Source organism: Chiloscyllium punctatum, chromosome 18 (genome assembly GCF_047496795.1).
Source record: "Chiloscyllium punctatum isolate Juve2018m chromosome 18, sChiPun1.3, whole genome shotgun sequence".
NCBI lineage: Eukaryota > Metazoa > Chordata > Chondrichthyes > Orectolobiformes > Hemiscylliidae > Chiloscyllium > Chiloscyllium punctatum.
In genome coordinates this window covers 19,647,036-19,655,033 of record NC_092756.1, presented here as the reverse complement: position 1 = coordinate 19,655,033, position 7,998 = coordinate 19,647,036, and the positions used below count along the sequence as shown (strand labels likewise).

General features: G+C 44.0%; 1 non-coding gene across 1 annotated transcript; it reads right to left on the bottom strand.

Moving 5' to 3' along the window:
* Positions 1–413: 413 nt before the first annotated feature.
* Positions 414–497, bottom strand: trnas-gcu (transfer RNA serine (anticodon GCU)). The gene has a single exon. It is a non-coding gene; the product is annotated as a tRNA-Ser (tRNA).
* Between the last annotated feature and the right edge of the window lie 7,501 nt (positions 498–7,998).

The following is a 7,998-nucleotide window of genomic DNA, read 5'->3' as shown; positions in this document are numbered from 1 at the left end:
AGTTCTCAGTGTCCCTACACCCACGCCCTGCCCCTTTTGAAGTATCTCCATTATTTTGTGTTGTCTCGCTGTGCTCTTCTCACCAGGATGAATTACTTCTACTCAACCTCCTCCAGATTTCATCTGACAAAACATTCATTAAGATTCCCTTTGCATAAACATGCACTTCGCAGCTATCATTATTTGATTTTCCTGGATGTGTTTCATACGAAAAAACGTTCACAGCAACTTGACATGAAAGATACAATCACGCTCTTTTATATTATCCCAATGCAACCGACATTTCAAAGCAGTTTAGTCAACAGGGTCAAACTATGTTTTGAGATTGTGTAATAGCTTTGATACATATAGACTGACCATTGGAGCCCCGATTTCAATTCAACAGCTGCGGTCATTGGAGAACAGTCGATGATAGCGACGAGAGTGGGATTCGAACCCACGCGTGCAGAGCACAATAGATTAGCAGTCTATCGCCGTATCCTCTCGGCCATATCGGCACCGACACTGGGACAGCGATGAACTTATGAATAATTGAATTGCGTAAATTATGCAGAGCAGCAGATATTTCTCCCTGGTGTTGGTGAAATGATAAATAACACAGTACAGTTCCAAGACTATGGTTTGATCTCTGGGTTCTGAGGCAAGTGCACTCCCATTGTCACACTATGCACACAGTGATCTGAACAAAAATGAGGAAATAAATGTGTAACAAGGTCTGTTGAATTCTGTGAAGATTTGAAGTCAACGGAATGAAGAACCCGAGACGGCAGGAGGTTTTCTTTCAATCAAGCGTTGGATAGAGCTCTTCGGGATAGTGGAATCAAGGGTTATGGGACTAAGGCAGGAACAGGATACAGATTGAGGATGTTCAGCCATGATCATAATGAATGGTGGTGCTGGCTCGAAGGGCAGAATGGCCTACTCCTGCACCTGCTGTGTATTGTCTATGAAATTGCCTGTGAGGAATTGTTTTCCAGACTGGACGAGAGTGCATAGTGCTCAATGTCATTATTCGGAACACCTAACTTCCGCTCAGATGTTTTTGACACGCCCTTGTCTACAGAACAGACAATTTCAAAATCCAAAATAAGGCTAAACTGACAATTGAACTCAACAATGCTAAAACCTTGATCTGTATCATTTTCCTGGGCCGTGCGACACCAAGTCACTGTATAATCACAGCAACACAGTGAGCAAGTGTCAGAAGGAAAATGAGTGCAGTGTCAGGGCGCATGCTGGGACCAGCAGGTGACACACACGGAAGTGTATTTCCCTCAACAGGAACACTTCCCAAACAGTCGACTGCAGTGGAAGAATTCAGGGGGGGTTTACACTTTGAAATTTAATGCCAGAGACAAAATGGAGATCTGCCATTGAGTCTATTCAAGATGAGGATTTTAAGATTTCTACAGATGCAAAACAAAATAAAAAGCTCATGGTTTATTGAAGGCAAAACATGAAATTGTACATTTCATCAATCTACCCATCTTTACAATGAGTACCTCACCACTTTCCTCACTCGGGGACAGAACCACTGGTGAAGATGATCATATAATCCCCGTTACTAGCCATGGAGTCAGAGAAACTCGGTTTCCCAAAGGTTAAAGTAAAACCAGGAATGTAGAGGTAAGTATTAATGTGTTGCTCCTGTGCTGAACGTGGCCAGTGCATGGTATCTCTGTTCCAGAAAAGTGGGCTGTGCTGTGCCAAAGTTTTAAGTTTGAGTCTCACATGGAGCAGCTTCAATTTGTCGTCGTGTTGAGGGATACGGACAGAAGGTGATATTGAGCAAAGCCAAGTTTATGGGAAAATAACCGTGTTTTTGGGTTGACAAACGACCTTTTCTGGATAATGACTCCTTGATCAACAAACATACTGCAAGTATCTAAAACGTGAAGAGACGTATGTGGAGAAAGAGCCAAGGGTGATTTTTCAGCAGATGGATAACGTTTCCCATGTGCACTGCTTTTAATTCCGGGAAAATAGATATTGAGCTGGTTTCATGTTACAGAGTTTGTTGCAAACTCACATAGGTTATTGCAATGATTAAAAAAAAGAAATCACATAGGACCGTTTGAATATTGTATCCAATTGAATTTTGGTCTGAGCATATTTTATCGTAAATGGCGTGCTGCAGAGAAGTACAGGGGGTTAACAACACAAAAGGACAGAGTCTTCTTGATGGATTTCTTGGGTGGAGTTAAGAATGTAGGAAATATCCATAACATCATGTGAATGTGGTCAAGTCTTTAAAGTAGGTGTTGCCTCTCCAAGTGACGATTCAATTCCTACTCATTAGGATATAACTTCTGTCTGCAGTTATTTTAGGACATGAGCTCCATTTACAGAGTTTCACCTTGAATAATACGTCACACCTTACCAATCCATGAATTTGTTATACTCAGTCTTATTCAGTTGTACATGTTACATGAAATGTCTTTGTGTCTGAAGTCAACAAATTCGAAATTGTTACGCAACCACATGACTTTCACTCAATGGTAAATTCTCTCCTTGTACGTTTGTTCGTGTATCTTTTAAAACACTCTGAAGTCAGCTTCTACGTTTTATTTCTGTAAAGTCGTTCACGATTGAAAAAAACTCTATTGAGTGGAAGAAACTCTCATCCAAACTTTTCTTAATCATTCAGTAATGGTTTTGAAGCTCTAACGAAAGTTCTTGATTCACTCGAAAGAGGGACTTTCCCCGATTTACTCATTCAAACCTCGCGTTATTTGAAAATCTCATTTGTTTAAATCAAATTTGAGTGTTTTTGGTCCGGCATTTCCGAATCTCGTGAATAAACTCCTTTATTCTTTCTATCATCCCGATGAAACCGGTTGTAACTTTTCTGATCTTTTTATGTCTCAGTAAACAACGTCACTTGGCTTTCTTATATCTTGCTATCCAGGAAACAGTGTCTGTGCCCTTTCTAACTTCTTCACATGTTTTTGGTGGAGAATGAGGACAAGGATTACATACAATGTTCCCACTGAGTGTGACCAAAAGATTTTACAGTTACACTATACACTCTTTGCTTTTTAAATATGACGTCTCCATTTATAAACTCCAATAAGGTTAATTACTATCTATCCAGTTCATGAACATCGTCTCCATGGAGACGAACATTATTGATCACTTCCTTTATTCTTCCACGTGATGTCTGAAAGGTTTGTAAGGCCAACATCTCTATATCCCCGTGTCCTGAGTCAGTCTTAGCTATTTCTAAAGGTGACTGAAGTTCAAATACTTCATAGGGTGTCTCCCGTCATTCCAGTGCAGACTGGTTTTGGACAGTAAATGCCATCACCAAAGACCACCGTGGATCTGAAATCAACAGTTTTCACATAGTAATTTTCGTAGCTATTGTGTATCGTATGTCCGTGTTCTTGTTCAATTTGTTCATCATTTCATGGGTCCCTGTATTGAATTCTACTGAATGATTAATTTGTGAATGGAGACATTCCCTTCACCACTCAGTCGAAACTCCATGGAACATTGAAAGATTTTACTCATATGCTTCCAGATGACAGTCCTGCCATTACTGGGATGAATCAGTGAACATTCGCCACGTACCCTCGAAGGCAAGGATTTCCTTTTCTATTTTAGGATATCATTACAGCACCGAAACACATGGATGCGTTCATTAAAACCAAAACAGTTGCAGCAAGACTTTTAAACTAAGCTTTTGCAATCTGCTTGTATTGGTTGTCCCAAAAATTTCATTCCACATTCTGGTATGTTTGTGGATGAAAGCACTTTCTGAATCTTGAGCAATTATATTTCAGTTTTGTCAAAACATTATCATTCGCCGTTCTCTCTTTCCCTTTCAGTTTCCCGTTTTATATCACGTATTTTATCAGTTTATCTTAAGTTTTCAATAATTTCAATCAATCTCGCTCCTGATTACCAATCCGAGAGAATGCCACAATTTTGTCAATTTATATGAGGTGCAGCTTTAGGGCGCGGTGACAAAGTGGAAAGGCATTGGTCACGTGAACCAAGTAGCAGTCGCGAGCTGATGGAATCTTGCCATTCCATCGTAGTCATATTCAAAACATTTAACATAATCTTTAGCCAAATCATATTGGCAGAAAATAAGAATACAAAAACTAAAAAATTGCTGATGTTGAAAATCAAACAAAAACAGTCGTTGCTGGAATATTTCAGGACGCCAGGCAGCATCTGTGGAGAGACGGACCCAATGGATGTGAAACGTTAACTGTGATTCATCTGCACAGATGCTGCCAGCACACCTGTGATTTTACAGCAATTTCTGTTTTTGTTTTAGATTGGCAGATTTTGTCGCAGTTCATGAGAACAGTGCTCATTAGAATCAAACAGACAGCATGGATCTAGTAGTGTGAAATGAGACAGTAATAATGAATGAGTGGAGAGTGTTGTACTGGAAAAGTACAGCAGTTCAGGCAACATCCGAGGAGCAGGAGAATGGACGATTTAGGCATAAGCCATTCATCAGGAATTAGGCTTGTGAGTCGGGCAGAGGAACAAAGCTGAAGCCAAGTACAAACTCGCAGGCACCTCCTCCTACAGACCACGATCACAAACTCTCGTCCCCTCAACAAACTATCATCTCCCAGACCATCCACAATCTCATCACCTCTGGGCATCTCCCATCCACAACCTTCAACCTCATTGTCCGTGAACTGCGCACTCCCCGATTCTACCTCCTTCCGAAGATACAAAAACCTGACTGCCCCAGTCGAACTATTGTCTCATCCTGAGCCTGTCCCATCCGAATATTCTCTTCCTACATGGACACAATCCTCTCTCCCCAGTTCAGGAAATGCCCACTTACATTCGTGACACCCCTATGCACTTCACCTCCTCCAAGAATTTCGTTTCCCTGGCCCTCAACACGCCACATTCACCATGGACATCCAGTCCCTGTACAAATCCATCTGCAATGACAGAAGTCTGCAAGCTTTCCATTTCTTAATCTCACACCATCCCAACCAGTACCCTTCCACCGACATCCTCACCCACCTGACTGAACTGGTCCTCACAATCAACAACTTCTCTTTCCAATTCTCCCACTTCCTCCAACGACGGTGATAGCCATGGGCACCCGCATAGGACCTAGCTATGCCTGCCTGTTTGTCAGATACGCGGAACTGTCCATCTTTCGCAGTTACACAGGCAGCATCCTACAACTGTTCCTCAGCTACATTGATGAATGTATTCGCGCCACTTGGTGCTCCAACGAAGAGGTTCAATAGCTCACCAACTTTACGAAAACCTTCCACACGGACATCAAATTTATCCGGATAATCTTGGCAACTTCCTTAGCCTTCCTCGACATCTCCATCACCGTCTCTGGCGACTGACTAATTAAAGACATATACTGCAAGCCCACCGACTCCCAAAGATGTGTAGACGACATCTCCTCCAACCCTATCCCGTGTAAAAACGACATTCCTTATTCCCAATTCCACCGCTTCCAACACATCTGATCCCAGGATGACTAATTGCACCTCAGAGAGTCCCAGTTGGTCAACTTCATCCACGGTCACAAATTGCTTGCCCAGGTTGGTTGACAATGCCCTCCAGTGCATCGCCTCCACTTCACGCACCGCCACCCTTGAACCCCACGCCTCTCAACACAACAAGAACAGAACTTCCTGGTGCTCACCTCCCACCCCACCAACCTCCGCATAAAACGCATCATATTCTGCCACTGGGTGCCACCTCCAAACAGACACCACCACCAGAGATATATTTCGCTACCCAGCTCTGCCAGCACTCCAGAAAGACCATTCCCTCCACGTCCCCCTCTTCAGGTCGACACTTCCCCCCACCAGCCCATAACCGTCTCCTGGCACCTTTGACTGCCACCAAATGAAGGGTGAAACTAGCACCCACACAACTCTCCTCATCTACAACCAAGGCCCGAAGGGATCATTCCACATCCGTTGTAAATTCACATGTACAGCTATCGATGTCATCCACTGCATCCGTTGCGCCCAGTGTGGTCTTCTATACATCAGGGAGACAGGATACCTTCTTGCAGATCATTTCAGAGAACATCTCTTGGACACCCACACCCAACAACTTCACCGTTCCGTGGCTGAGCACTTCAACTCCCCCTCCTCCCCCATCAAAGGCTTGCAGGTACTGGACCTCCTCCACTGACAAACCGTTACCACCCAACGCCTGGAAGAGGAATGCCAAACATTCCGCCTTGGGACCCTTACACCACGCGGGATAAATGTGAATTCGAACAGTTTCCTCATTTCCCCCAAGCATAAGCCTTCAGCTCGCCACCGCCCTCTCGACCCATTGCATCACTGCCACTTCTGACCTATTATCTTCTCCCTCCTATTCATCCATCTATTGCTTTCCAGCTATTTCCCCTCAACCCCACACCACTTCCATTTATCTCTCAGCCCTGACTCATAAGCCTTATTCCTGATGAAGGGCTTAAGCCTGAAACCTGAATTCTCCGGATCCTCGGATGTTACCTGATCTGCTGTGCTTTTTCAGCATCACACGACCAACTCTGATCTCCAGCATCTGAAGTCCTAACATTATCATTGGAATTATGAATAACCTTGGAATGAAGATATCCGTCGATTGCAGTGATCAAATTGTGACTGAGTTTTCCATTTATTTTGGGTGAGGGCAGGCTGGGCCTGAGATGAGCACTTAACACCTAAACAACTGGAAAGTATCAGATAGCGAAGTTAGGGCGGGCTGAAGTGAAGTGGAATACTGCCAGAAGATGGGTCCGTACAACTGCATCACATCATCCAGATTGTAAAAGACTCGCACAAGTAGAAAATCAACTTCAGTGCAGGCACAATGACAGGTAAAGTGGAAAGGAGACAATAGAACACACTGAGGTGCAGTGGAACTATTTCTCTCAAATGATTCGATATACAAGCTACTTTACATATGGTCTGCCCTCACATTGGAAAAAGGAATTTCCTGCAGTGTAACGGCGACATTTGCCTGTGACATCACAATGCTGAGAGACACTGACATAGTTTCTTCTGTAGCAGCGTGGCCTAGTGAAAGCATGATCGTCCCATCAACCAGAATTCAATACTTCAAAGCTCTCCTCTGCGCTGTACAACTTATTTGCTGCCCCTGTGGTTAGATCTCAATCGCTTCACTGTGTATCTTCTTCAGCTATCTGCTTCAAGGAAACACTTGAAACGTGAACAAATCCACTTTCCACTTTCACCAATCTTTTGCAACTCCCGAGTTGGCACAGTTACGAGTGACCGATTGGCCTTCTCGAGCGCTCTCACTCTGGTATGATTTGAATGATAAAGTGGACTGTGTCTGATCTGCAGAATGTCCCCACGCGGGACGGTGCTGTTTGTCCCATCCCCGGGGACTGAGCTGTCTCTATTGGCAGAGTATTCAGCCATTTCCCTCCACTTGTAGGCATTATGAGGGGATGTAAGTGCGGATATGCTCTGAAGTTTCCTCTCACGGGCACAGCCAGGTGCAAGAACGCTGCTGGAACTTCGCTACTTTGATAGCGAACTTCCTCCAAATATCATTTATTTGAGAGAGAGAGAAAGGTGCTAAGCTGGTGGGAAAGAGAGAAATGGGCCGTGGACTCTCTTCCCTCAGTAAATTGCAAATAAGTGCATTTTTGTGCTGCCCATTTGATGTTCAGAATCTATCTTCGCGGAACAATCCTGCAGAAAGGCTTTTGTTTCAGAGGCGTCGTTTTCATTGCTGCAATCAGGCATCAGTTAACATCTGAGTCCCAACTGTCCCAGATGAAGCGACTCCGAATGAAACCCTCACTCACTGAGAACCATCCCCACAGCCAGGAGCTGCGGGTCTGCAGGCAGTCCAAAGCGGAATGAAGGATTAAAAACGAGCCATTATTTCTCCCTCAGCCACTCTGTCACAGAGACAAGGAGAGGGACGGCAGAGACGTATGACGTCATTCACGTGCCGACAGAAGCCGTTCAGACAATCGAGTCCACGGTCAATCTCTGTCACTTGCTTCTCTCTGAG